This window comes from Podarcis melisellensis (genome assembly GCF_964234715.1).
Source record: "Podarcis melisellensis genome assembly, chromosome: 4".
NCBI classification, from domain to species: Eukaryota; Metazoa; Chordata; class Lepidosauria; order Squamata; family Lacertidae; genus Podarcis; species Podarcis melisellensis.
Window position 1 is genome coordinate 58,242,362 of NC_138531.1, and position 13,905 is coordinate 58,256,266.

The window sequence follows — 13,905 nt, forward strand, 5'->3', positions numbered from 1 at the left end:
ACAGAGCGTTAAGACGTGAGCACTATAACTTTTAAATAGCATGCAATCATGATGCTTCTTTCCAAGGCAGCTTAGTAAATTATAATTGTGTCTATGTGTTTTCTTTAAAGGTCAAAGGCGAACAGCAGTTTAAACCCACATTTTAGTAAAACAAACTTGAACTTTCTAAACAATAACTCTCCTTTTTGTACAGTGATGGGGGATGGCTGCTTCCTGTCACAAGGTCTCAACAGAAGATAGCAGTTTGAACTAAGATAGCCTGGATAAGCTTTCAGCTCTGTTGAAAAACAGATGCAAAAAAACAGCATTGCACACAATCCTTATCTCCATTATGGCTAAACGTCCTAACTAAAATGATCTGTTAGACAACATACACAGAACACTGATACGCCATGCCACAAACATATGCATGGTGTCATGTTAACTTAGGATGTAGCTGAAACAGAAGAGAGTATATATAATTCTTCAATTATAAATAAGGGCATAGATTAATTTTGGAATCAAATGCAATGTTGAAAGAATTGTTGAAAAAATGAATGACTAAAAGTATATTTATGCTGATTGTCAGAACCACAGTGAATGTTTTACTGGCAATTTTATCATGCCTACTGACAATTACAAGCAAATCTCAAGAACTGTCAAGTACCCTTCTCAATTCCCAAATTTAATCTAATTTCCAAGTGAATACTGACATTAATAAATCTTCAGAACAAAATGTTTGACACAATATTAACCAATATTTTCAGTAAATGTCAAGAATGTCCAGGTTACTTCAAAAAAACACCCAATTTATTCTCATTTGCAACATTTAATAGAAAACGCCAAAGCAAAATGGTCTAATTACCGGTATGCCTCCTTTTCATAGAGTTTATCTTCAGTGTATCTGAAGAAGTGTGCATGCACACGAAAGCTCATACCAAGAACTAACTTAGTTGGTCTTTAAGGTGCTACTGGAAGGAATTTTTTTTGTTTTGACTATGGCAGACCAACACGGCTACCTATCTGTTTCATAGAGTTGGTGCATCAAACTGTAGCAGGTGACAAGTTGGAGTGAAATCTTTATGAAAAATTATCCCTGCACATCGATGGCAAGCACGTCATAAAAATACTAAGCTAAAACCCTTCTTTTTTTTCTTCTTGCCATCTAATTTTCCATGTACAGTGTTTTGTTTGTTTGTTTGTTTGTTTGTTTGTATGCATGCATTTGCAATCCATCCTATGAATTCAATCTGCATTCTAAAGTGGTACAGTCCTGACATAGATTTATTACCTCTATGAGAACTAGACCCATTCACTGAATACAACTTTTCTTGTTTGCATTGTCTGAAGATGTTAAACATGTAGATAACACAGTATCATGTTTTCTGTCCTAACCTAAAAACACACCTGCATCCTTATAAGCTACATCGTTGTAGAGAGATATTGAATGAAATGGTTACACTAGTAGCACTTTTGTTTATGCAACTGAATTTCATCTCTCTGTGTGCCCACCACACACTCCTCTAAATGTTTTCCAGTTGATCGCGGCAATTCCCAGAACTTAGGGGGCAGGCAGCAAGAAGAAAGGAGGGAGAGGAAGTTTTGCTTTGCAGCCAGAAGTGGAACTGTTTAGATGAATACTATCTATAGAGTTTTAAACTTTTTAATACAGCAAAATTAAGACAAATCCTAACAACATACTTTGAACTTTCCACAGCAATATATTTCACTCTGTTGCAACAGGCACACATAAGTATGCCACCTAATGGAGCTGTCTAATCACAGCAATGCATTCTGATGTTTAACAGTAACAATTTGCAAAGTAGTTACAATTATAAATGATACAATGTTAAGTGCTTTTCACATTAATGTCATAATCAAAAAATATGTTTCATTAAATGTTTTGTCAAACTACTTTTGTTCATTAAGAAAGCATGCATATTTTAATAGTATTTGTTACTTATAGCATATACAAATGAACTGATGGTTCAGTGCAGAAAACATCTTTATATACATGTATTTTTTATGCCTCAAAAGCAATTTTTAAGAGGAGAAACTGCTACCACTCTCTTGTATTATTTTTTTTACAGAGCTGTTTGTATTACAATCTGTCTCAAGTCCATGCACATATTAAAAGAATAGAATAGTAAAATCACAATGCAGCAAATAAGATGCAGCTAATAGCCCAACTGACACCATAAGTTAGGCTCCCCAGCACTATCTATTCATAGATAAATAGATATGATTGTGTGCAGAAATGTTGATGCTCATGGAACATGGATTGCTTAGACCATCCCAATTTTGGGATCACCATCCATAGTTCATACTGTGACCAACAAGGCTAGATCACCCTACAATGTTTTATTATTAACTGCCTACCTTTTTTAAAAAAAACAAATAGTTAAAATCTATACTGAATAGGTGGATTAAGTTTTTTAAAAGATGTCTGATCATGTTTACAATAAAAAATCACATTTATAGCATACTCCAGCTGCATACTTCAAATCAGTATTAAATCCACCTGAAGGCTAATAATAATAATAATACCTTTATTGTCATTGTACAACCTGTGCACAATGAAATTAAACGAGCCTTCCTCCCCGCCCCCCGCAAACACTCAGGCTCGTTGCACTCTTGTGCTTATCAAACAACACACAACCTCGCAAGCAGCAATTTCACTATTTCTCCAGTGATTTCTCCAAATACAAAATGACCAAATATCAACAACCAGGGTATGATTTGTATTTATTTTAAAAGCAATATATGCCATTCTATCCTTCACACAAAATGGCATATTGGTAGATAATATGGCCAATCAGAATCTCAACCAGGCCCTGATAAACATCTCCCCTAAGGGCAGGGAGGGGGGAGGTAATCAAACAAGATGTAAGCAGCCAGACTCTTTTGTTCCTTGATAAATATTTGCCTTTGTCTTTTGTGATAAGGTCTGCTGCCTGCATTTCAACCTCAGAAAGGCCCTGTTGTTTCTGCAGAGAAAACATTTAATTAAGATCATTGCTGATTTTGCAGCCCCCCTGTGTGTTAAAGGAAAGCCAAGAAAGCAGGTAGGAGGGGGGGGTTGGGGGGGTGGAAAATCAAGCCAACCTCCTTGAGTTGTAAACAGGGAAGAACAAATGTTATGCAGGTTCCACAACAAGGAAACACATGCCCTCCTGCTGAAAGGGCTGGGGGGGGGGGGAGAGTTATCTCCTGGAGATCCAAAACTGCAAGGCTGTGGGAAGAGGGCAGCAAGCAGCCTACGGAATCAGGCCTGTGGGGGAAACCAGGAATGAAAGTCATGCATTTAAAAGGCTTCTGTGAGATACTAAGGACAAGGGGGTAGGGAACAGAAGTGCACAGATATTCTAATAAAGGTACTGGCAGTCAGTGACAAAACCATTTTTGCTCATATCTAGACATGACAGTGATTCTCTCATGCTATGAAGAAAGTAAGAAGGATAATGTAGAAAACGGATTTGGTGATTTTTCCCAAATTCTTAAAAGGTCATTTCTATTTCTTTCTTTTTTACAATATCTTTCAAATTATGCCACCATGTGTAATGTATTGAATGAGAAGCATATAGGTAATTAAAATCAGTGCACATATGCCAGCTGGGTCACTATACATCCTGATTTTCCTGGACATACAAGGAATACCACAGTCAGCAGCAGTACAGTGGTACCTCTGGTTAAGAACTTAATTTGTTCTGGAGGTCTGTTCTTAACCTGAAACTGTTCTTAACCTGAGGTACCACTTTAGCTAATGGGGCCTCCCGCTGCTGCTGCGCAGCCACCACACGATTTCTGTTCTCATCCTGAAGCAAAGTTCTTAACCCGAGGTACTATTTCTGGGTTAGTGGAGTCTGTAACCTGAAGTGTCTGTAACCCGAAGCGTCTGTAGCCCGAGGTACCACTGTATCTGGAAATCAGTCAAATGTCTGGTAAAACCCAGACGTATGTCAGCCCATTTCGGCAGTACGGGTTTTCTCCATAAAAATAGCTCAAAAACTGCAATTTTGGGGGCCAACAACACAAAACTTGACCAACTTTGCCCAAAAAAGCTTAACAATTTTTCTGTCCTGATTTTCACTGTTTGGTGTATGGTAATCCTATGCTAGCCTTTCAGAAATAGACTGCATATGCGATAGAAACAGAGACTCCAACATCACTGAGCTCCTTATGGATTTTAGTCACAAAAGTTAGTTATTTGAATTTCTATAAATAGATTTTCAAGATGCTGTACTTAAGATTCAGTCTTCAGATTCAGAGGCCCTTTTCGTTGCATGTATTTCGGAAACAATAACCACACTGCCTTATGTCTTTCTTGCAATTTGTGTAAATTTCACAACAAAGGAAGCAATAAACAAAACCAGAGTGCAATGGGATTAAGCCAAGATTATCTCAATTGATCTTCTTCTCCACAAGTGTAGGGAAACCAGACTCCCTTAAGAGCACTCATGATGATAATGAATAGCAAAAAATTACTCGACTAAAATTACATCAGCCTAAAGTTGACAGTAAGAAATTATTATGTTGAGTGTTGGGCACACAAATGTACAAGAATGAAAGCTGAGGACTTTTGACACTGGAGAGGTACTTCCTGCAGTCTTATCTCGGCCGCAACAGCAGGGCTGCTATAAACAAAGATGATTGTGAAGCTCAGGCTTAGATATCCATAAGAATTTCATGAGATAGTCAGTGGAAACTTAAAAGATCTTTTAAAATGTAATGTATTTTCAGAACTCTCAGAAAGCAGAAGAGGAAACAAAAACAGGAGTGCAAAGTAAGCTTACAGTTAAATGTAGATGTAGAGTTTGAAGCATATTTTATCACTCTGAATGCATAAGAATGCTGCACTGATATGAAATTAGTCTTTAAAGAAAAAATAAACCATTGCTTAGAATTAGAGAGCCTGCAGATTGTCAAAATGTTCAAAACCAATTACCGTATTTTTCGTCCCATAGGACACTCCGTCCCATAGGACACACCTAGTTTTTTGGGGGGGAAATAAAGGAAAAACCGAACCGGGAAAACCGAACCAGGCCGAGGAACAGCGGGATGGCGGCGCTGCGCCTTCCTGCTGTCCCCCGAGCTTGTGGGGCTGGCTGATGTCTGCCCGGCGTGAGGTACTCTGCTTCAGGGCGCTCTGCCCGCCAGGCGGCAGGCTGCTATCCGCAGCGTGGGGAGCCCTGCGGGGAACTCCTGCAGGGCTCCCCACGCTGCGGATGTCTGTCTGGCGTGCAGGGCGCTCTGCTTCAGGGTGCCCCGCACCCCGGGCGGCAGGCTGCTATCTGCAGCGTGGGGAGCCCTGCAGGGAACTCCTGCAGGGCTGCCTAGGCTGCGGATGTGTTCCCGAAGTGCCGGGCGCTCTGCTTTCAGCGCGCCCGACGCTCCGGGAAGCAGGCTGCTATCCGCAGCCTAGACAACCCAGCGGGACTTCCCGCAGGGCTGCCTAGGCTGCGGATGTCTTCCTGAAGCCTGGAGTGCGAGAGGGGTCGGTGCGCACCGACCCCTTTCGCTCTCCAAGCTTCAGCGAAAGCCTGCATTCGCCCGATAGGACGCACCCAGATTTCCCCTTTATTTTTGGAGGGGAAAAAGTGCGTCCTATAGGGCGAAAAATACAGTAATAGAAAATATCAGCATCATAGGTTGGAATAGACAGTCTCACAGTGAGTAGCATTTTCAGAAGTTTATAGAGAATGTAAAGTGAGGCAATAATTTAAAAAGAGGAATGTTTCTAAAAGAAGAGCAAGAAAAGCCATGTTCAAGTGAACACAGGAAGGTATTGTCCATGTGTAAGACCACTGGGATACAGACAAAAGCCTTTCCAACAATACCCATGTGCCTGGATGCTCCTCTCCAGACCTTGTATGTTTTGCATGGCGGTCTGAAGAACGTTTCCAAGTATGGTCCGTTGAAACCTGATTAAGATGTGGGGATATTTCTAAGCAAGTTTAAAAGGACACTTTTGACACTCTTTTCAGGCCTTCGTGCTACACATACAAAGAGCCAAAGAGGAGCCTGTACACCCTGGGATGTGGGGGGCAGAGACTACATGTGTACTCCTACCCTCATTTATGGATAAAACCTTCCCATGTTCAGGTGAACATGGCTTTGCAGAGTCTGAAACAAAGATACTAATGCAGCCTAGAAGATTGGGGATAGTTTATATGTTCAAGTAGTATACATGAATCTAGTAATAAAACAGTTCCTCCTAGACTGTGCCAATTCAAGTGGGAGAAGTAACATGCCTCAATGTTCGTCCATTTATAAATATTTCCTACATATCCAAAGCTAGCATGCCAGGAGGAAGCGTTCAGCCTTGCCATCTCCCTTATATGCTCATTTTCCATGAGCTGGATTTCCCCCTTCCTACATCAGTGAACATTCAAGCGTGTAACACAGGACCTGAAGAAGAGCCTTTCCCACTTGATTGTAAAGTTTCAAGTGGAAATGTTGTACATCAACAAAGCCATTTCATGACAATGTGAAAACATCTGGGAAACCCAGACCAAGTTGTAAAATCAGAATCGTGTGTATACACCATGAACATTAAGGGTTTGAGGGAAGAAACTAGTCTATAAGATTTAAGACTGGTTGCATCACACATCTTTTATGTTACTCCTCATATACTTCTAATGTCAAGCCCTCATGTTCAACCTATCTGGCATTCCATCAGGAAGATATTCAAACTAAAAGAATCTCTGATTATTCATTAGTCTTGGTTTGCAATGATTAGGTGATTTTCTTCATAGGTTAACAACTGGCTTGTGATGTAGTGATTTTAAATTGCCCAGCCAGTGATGGTCTCAGTTAATGAGGTTCGGACTGGTATGGGGGGCACAACAAGCATGTTTTCAACAGATGGGGGAAGCCTGGCAGTTTTGAATAGGGCAAGGCCAGCATGCTAATGGGTCAGGGTGCATGATCAATACAGGAAGAAGAAAAAATCAAGTCAACATACCTGGGAGTGAACCAGCATATAAAAGCCTAAGTGAGTGCCTAAAATACCCAAGGCCTAGAAATTCTGCTCCAAATAAGGTTTTTCATCACAAAATAAACCTCAACAGCAATGATAGCCTGGAAAGAGGCAGGGTTTCACAGTGGTTAGAATGCTGGATTTGGAACAGAGAGGCATGGGCTTAAACCTCAATTCTCAGGGATGCTCACTGTGTGACCTTGGGCAAGTCATATATTTTCTACTTGAGGCAGGACAGCAATTGACATACAAACAAATCCCAGTCAAAGTGCACAGGACCCAAGGCTGGCCAAGTTATTTTGGAGCCTGAGGCAAAAAACACTTTCCAGAATACCTCGCTGGGAACAAATATGCCACAATAATAAATAATAATTGATTTTCTTCCCTCTCATGATATCCAAAAGCCGCTGCCTAAGAGGGAAACCTCACTTTGCCTAAAAGTAGGGCCAACCCCACACACCAATCTAACTTACTTCACATGATTGCTGTGAGGATAAAATGGGATAATTCAAGTGCATGTCACTAGGAGCTCTTTAAAGGGCTGGTACACACACACACAAATATATAATAGGTAAGTAAATAATTCAAATAAGGAACTTTGTAATTTTCTACATATTTGTCAGGAAAACATTGGGCAACGAATGCAAGTACTGCAAATATTCATTGAGTTACACAGTAATAACTGTGCTGTGCCAAAACAACTTACCATTTGTGCAGTACGCCTGATGGTTAAATAAGAACTCTGTGTTGCCAGCTACATGGTGAAAATCCCCGAAGACCTAGAAAATGAAGGTAATAAAAACCAGTTAAAAATCCACACACGTTTCTAAGCTTGATTCAAAGGTTGCTAATTTTATTGGATTTTTGTTTGGATATCTATTTTCAAGACTTCAATAAAAGGCTGGCTTTAAAGCTCAAGCGATTACTTCCATTAAAAATATCAGTGATACCACGCCTGTAAAAGCCAACATACTTAGGACCATGAAACATTAAGTCCTTTATTTGTTCATATGCCAAGTTTTGCATTCACAACCACCCTCCAACCTCTCTGCCCTCAACCCTGACCTGATCATGCTGTGTAGAAAGAAAGAGTAATTCATTCCTCACGTTAGCCTATTCTTGGGCCTCTCTTCTGAGCAAAGATTATTCACAGTAAACAGCTATTATTTCTATGCTCAAACAACATAGGATCAGAGATAATTCTAAAGTCACTACATCAATTTTCTCATTTGGCCATTATAAAAAAATATCCTGATCTGATACACAAAAACAAAATGTAGATAACGCGTGCCCCACCCCCTGCAATTTACAGTAATAAAAAGTAAGCATTCAAATTATCTCATGGAAACTAACAATCATGATATGCATAATTCTGAATTTGGAATCTGACTCCAAACTGATGGGATATTATTTGCAATATGTTCTTATATTCATAGCTGCAAGCATTCAAATGGTCTTATGCAAACAATAATTATATCCATATTGCCGAAAGTGGAATTCGATGACAGAATATAACATGTTTTTATATTCATTACCACAAGATGCTGTGGTAACCACCAACCTACTTAAGAGTTAGACAAATATGGCTCCTACTGGCACCAACAGGAGCATGTATCCTGAGACTTAATGCCGCCAAGGTAGTAACTGTGAGTGGGCTGGGAAACGGCTAGCTCTGCCCTTCCTGCATGCCATTAACCCAATCCTGATGGCTTTCCCCACGCCTGCTAATCTACCAATTTTTGCGTCTTCAGACCTAGAAAGCTCTCCCCTAAATAAATTCACACTTGACTCAAATTTTGGTTTTGGTTTTTGGCAGAATTTAGGCCACAAGTTTATTGATTACAGAAAGTGAATGGTTGCATAGGCTCTGATTCGACTAGCTCCCTGCCATGCAGGTAGTGCTGCCCCCGGGTTCCAGCATAGGTCAGCCGAGGGTGAACACCTGGATAAGCGGAAAACTGGAACAGGCTATCTCTGCCACCCAAATGTCCCTGTGGACTCAGGCACTGGCACAACCCCCTCTCATGGGTTAACCAAACCATCAAGTCCTTGGATTCCTTTAATGGAATACCCTTCACATAGGGATGGCGAGAGCATTCTCCCATCCCTATCACCTGAACCAGAGCCTATCTGCAACCTTACAAGTTGTGACAATTTGCTACACAGCAGGCAAAACCCAAATGGCACCAGCCAATCAGCCAAGTGGGAAAAATTCCTGCCGTGCCCCTGCCTCAATGACAGACAACACATGAAAGCATAGCAAGGTCAAGTGCAAAGCCCTAAAAATAGGGAGAGATGGGCGGGTGTTCCAAATGCACGCGCCGAAAGAGGATGCTCTGGGTCACATGCATAGCTATATATAGGTCCCTCAAACCATTTGGACTGCGTCCCATTGGCCAGATTGCACCCAGCTATGAGGGACCTACCAATCGGGTGTTGTGGCTGACCAAACCACAACACAGGGTGTCGGTTTCCAGGTCTCACCGCAATATGTGCCCTCTTTAAGGGAGGACACGATTTATTTCAACAACTACAAGTGGTGCGTTCATTGTTACATGTAGTTTGGCCCAGAGTGGAATTTCTGCATTAAGAAACTATGGTCCACTGAACACATAACTGTGGGTTCCTTTGAGGTTTGTGGGTGCAGTTTCTGGGGGCATCTGTTTGGACGCTGCTTAGAATTCTGGACTGGATGAACCATTGGTTTCATCCAGGAGTGTTCTTACGATGGTTAAACTGATCTCTACTATGAAACACCTTGCTGTTCTCTGAGTATTGCCACACTGTGTAACATATTCAGAATAGGGGTCAGCCATGTTAGATTCATGGGTCTCCTAATGTCTACCAGATTTGATTTGCCAAAGAGAGGTCGTGTGAGGTATGAAGAAATGGCTGGCAGGCTAGACATGCTCTACAGACATTAAACTGTCTGCTCTTGATTTACTGAATCTCTCAAATTACAGCTTTTCATGAGATAAAAACATACCTAACAATGTCTTTCCCTAAAAATTAAAATAAAAGAAAGCCTTGAAAAGACATGCAGAAATCAAAATAAGCAATGTAATTCATGATCATTTGTTTTTAAGGGGACTTTGAAAACAAAATACTTGGCTTGTTTGTTTTGGTTCACACTCAATGGGAAATTTGGCAGAGGGGGCATACAAAAATCCAAAGAGGAAGAAAAATCAAAGGTGGGAAAACATTTCTGCTTGCAATGGAAATTTTTATTCAGAACCAACACCTCTGCTTGCATTGTGCAGGGCCAACCGGGTTTTTTTTTATGACCCATGCAGGATGTTAGCAACAACACATAGCATTAATGATTTATATCCACAAAAGGTCATTAAGGGTGCCTCTTTGATTCTTCATTTTACTTATCCTGTCAATAAAGTGCTTTGTTAAACTCTTACGCTGGCCTCTTCAGGATAAAAGGGGCGGGAAATAACAGCAACAAAATGGGGTTGGGGGAAGGTGAGATTATACAGTATCCTAAAATAAACATACTGCGGTATCTCTAACTCACAGTCTCCCTGTAACTGATACACAGCTTTTAATGAAAGTCCAGAGATATGCTTTTGTCTTCAATTAAACCACAGCATGATTTTGACTGGGAGGCCCTTTCACAGGATCCCACCACAATGGAAACAGGCACAGATCCTTCATTGTAAATCTTATTCTCATTCTTGAGCAAACAAAGATAATTAAAGTGGCCCATAGAAGGAAAATGGCAAGGCCATAAACACAGCAGACAAGGCAAGTAATAGTCTAGCAGACAAGGCAGGTAATTAAAGTAGTTAATTTCCAAAACAAAAAAGCAAGTCCATAAACTTGTTGGCAATTCAAAACTGTTCTTAAGAACCGTTCTTTTCTTAAAGCAAACATCAGTAGGCAGGGGAAGGGGGAAGGGAGCCATCAGAATGCCATTAGATGCTACATGACACATCCATGAATCAGACACCTACTTGCTCCTAAAGAGAAGCATGTAATGCCACAGAAGGACTAGAAGCCATCCCTGTATTTACAAAATTAATGTTTAAATACAAATAAAAAATAAAAAATAAAAAAGCAATGTATCATCAGCCTAAGTTCATTTACATTGCATTTTTGAAATTTCTGCTAGTCATTTACAATCCTAAAAGAATAGGATACAGACCATCCAAGTGTCCCCATTTTCCAGGGACAGTCCCAGATTTACAGATGCAGTCCTGGTTTCTGATTTGATCCCAGAATGCCCCGCTTTTCCTTAAGATGCTCCTATTTTCATCGGAAAAATGTTGGAGGGTATGGGATAACCAAGATAACATGATATTTATTAAATCAAGGATGGGGAACTCTGAGCCCTTCAGATAGACTGCTACTCCCATAAGCTCTCTTGCTGCTCTGGCTGGGGCTGACGGGAGTTGGAGTCCAACAAAGCCGGGTGAGCTAAAAGTTCTCCCATCTCTGTCTTCCCATATATAGAGGGAAATGCAAGGTTGTTATAGCACAGCTCCCAGTGGAGGATTTGTAGTGCCTCATCACAATCTTGAATTTCCATGAAGTCAGGAAGGGGTAGGGAAAAAGAGCAAAAGAAAAGGACAGCTACATATCCGCTGTGGTCATGGCATAGGAGCAAGAAAGGGGAGACATGGAGAGGTGAAAAGCAGTGGTTTATGAAAACAGAAATTTGTGTAAAGCGGGGAAGGAGGAAACTGAAAAGAAAATGGTGGTTTTCAACAGCAGATGTGAGTAAAGCTATGCAATTGTTTTCACCACTTGATGTAGAAGGCTGAACACATTAAGTGCGGATCAAATCCAGCGTTTTCTTTCATAATATACACCTTCTCTACTCCCTCCCCCCTCACCCAATGTTCTTAACTAATATGGGGAATATCTATTTTCTTTTTGTATGTGTGCCATGACATTCTGGCCTTGAGCTTATTGACCTTTTTGAATTCCCACCGATACTAAAAGGCATAGTCAGACTTTTCTGAAGTGATTGATACACTTCTCTTCCAATGACTGGTTCTGTTTGCACATGTTGAGAGGCTTGATACCTCGAGGGAATTTGCAGGCATATCAACTAAGACCTGCTTCACGGGTCTGTTGGAAATTGTATCTACAAGGCGATTGTCCTGCGGGGCAACCCATTAGTGTGCACAGCATTTCACATGGATACTACCAGCCACTTTCCTCCATGCTGCTACAAATCTCCAGAATATATGGTTGTGAGATTACCAAAATATATATTTTAAAATGGTAGGAGTCAGCCTGATGTTATTTTATCATGCAATTTCACTAATACGGGAAAATGCTTAACTTTTGAAAGCTTCATATTAATACAAGGGGAATCTGCAGCAAAATGTTGCAGCGTGGAGTCTCAGGATCATCTGTTAAATTTGTTCACCCACCAGGCTTCCTGGTTCCGTCTCCCCAACAATTATTCAGCATCCCATGGTCATTTATCATGCTCTATCTTCACTGGGCTGTATTGGGTTTTCAGCCTTAGGTCCATCTTCTTTCTTTCTCTTTTCTTTTCTTTTCTTCCTTCCTTCCTTCCTTTCTTTCTTTGTTGCTGCTTCTCATAGAATCATTGAGGATCATCTAGTCCAACCCCCTGCAATACAGGAATATGCAGCTGTCCCTTATGGGGATCAAACCTGCAACCTTGGCATTTTCAACACCACACTCTTACCGACTGAGGTATCCACCTCTACAAACCTTGAGGTTCTACCTCGGCCTGCCAATACTTTCCTTTGGTGTATGGATGGTGCCACTGTGGCCACATAAAGATAGGCACCCAGAGAACAGAGAATGCTGTTAGTATGATTAGTAACAGCTATAATTCTGTGCATAATTACAGCCATGCATTTCCTTACACAAGCTATGGGATGAGGTACAACAGGTATATAGAGAAACCAGTTCTCTCCATATTCACAACAGAAAGACCATACACCAAGGATGGAATTCCCAGCATTAAGGAGGCCCTGTCCTCCGGCTATAGTGCAGAAGTCAATCAGTAAGCCTTGAGAAGTAATATAGACAAGAGTTTTAAATTTATAAAATATTTTTCATATGCTGTCACTGCTTAAAACATACACATACAGTGGTACCTTGGTACTTGAACGGCTTGGCTCCCCAACAAGTCAGCTCCCGAATGCAGCAAACCCAGAAGTACTGTAAGTGTTCTTGAGTGCAGGAAGCTCCTACAGCCAATAGGAAGCCATGCCTTGGTTTTTGAATGGTTTCAGGAGTCAAACAGACTCCTGGAACAGATTCAGTTCGAGAATCAAGATAGTGCAAATATTATAATATAGACTGTACTGCATTTATACATGGCACTGAATTAAGAAAAAAATATACCTTTTAATTTATTGCATTGTCAATAGCTTTTACAACACTTTGGCTAAATTTGAAGACCAGATTCTCTTTAAAGAAAACTTGAAAAACAGTTCAGTTGTATAACTTCCAAATAAGCCAAGAGGCAGAAAAATGGATCCAAGATGGTAAAAACATTCTGTTAATGATTTTGATTAAAAAGAAGAATTTCTTGAAAGGGCTAAATGAACAAATCACTAGGTTGAGGGGGAAAAGAATGAATAGTGTGGTATCGCTGGTGATAAATTACTTTCAACTATACTGAGGTCAGATGTGGAGAGAAGAGAACTGATTAACTAAGCCTGATATTAAATTGATTGAAAAGCAATAACTGATCATCATAATTCATACAACTGGAAGATACTTGAAAGGTCATATACTTCAAGGATTAGTGGTTAGTGCTGGTGACATAAACTACCAGTCCATTCATATGGCCTTTTGTTATTTTTGCTGGAAGAATTAGCATCATGTACCTGGGTATAAACCCAGCAGACCCAAATGGCACATCACACTGATGGGATACAAAAGTTCCAGCATTGAAGAATGAGCCCTCCTATTCAATTCATTCCAAGGTAGACTCTTTGAGGCAC

The 13,905-nt window shown here is 40.6% G+C and overlaps 1 long non-coding RNA gene across 7 annotated transcripts in view; it reads right to left on the reverse strand.

Moving 5' to 3' along the window:
- Positions 1–13,905, reverse strand: part of LOC309368254 — a 237,070-nt gene that overhangs the window by 126,927 nt on the left and 96,238 nt on the right. For all 7 annotated transcript variants that reach the window (XR_014167666.1, XR_014167667.1, XR_014167668.1 and 4 more), the window contains one exon: positions 7,665–7,737. This is a non-coding gene — a long non-coding RNA (uncharacterized lncRNA). The remainder of the gene's footprint in view (positions 1–7,664; positions 7,738–13,905) is intronic.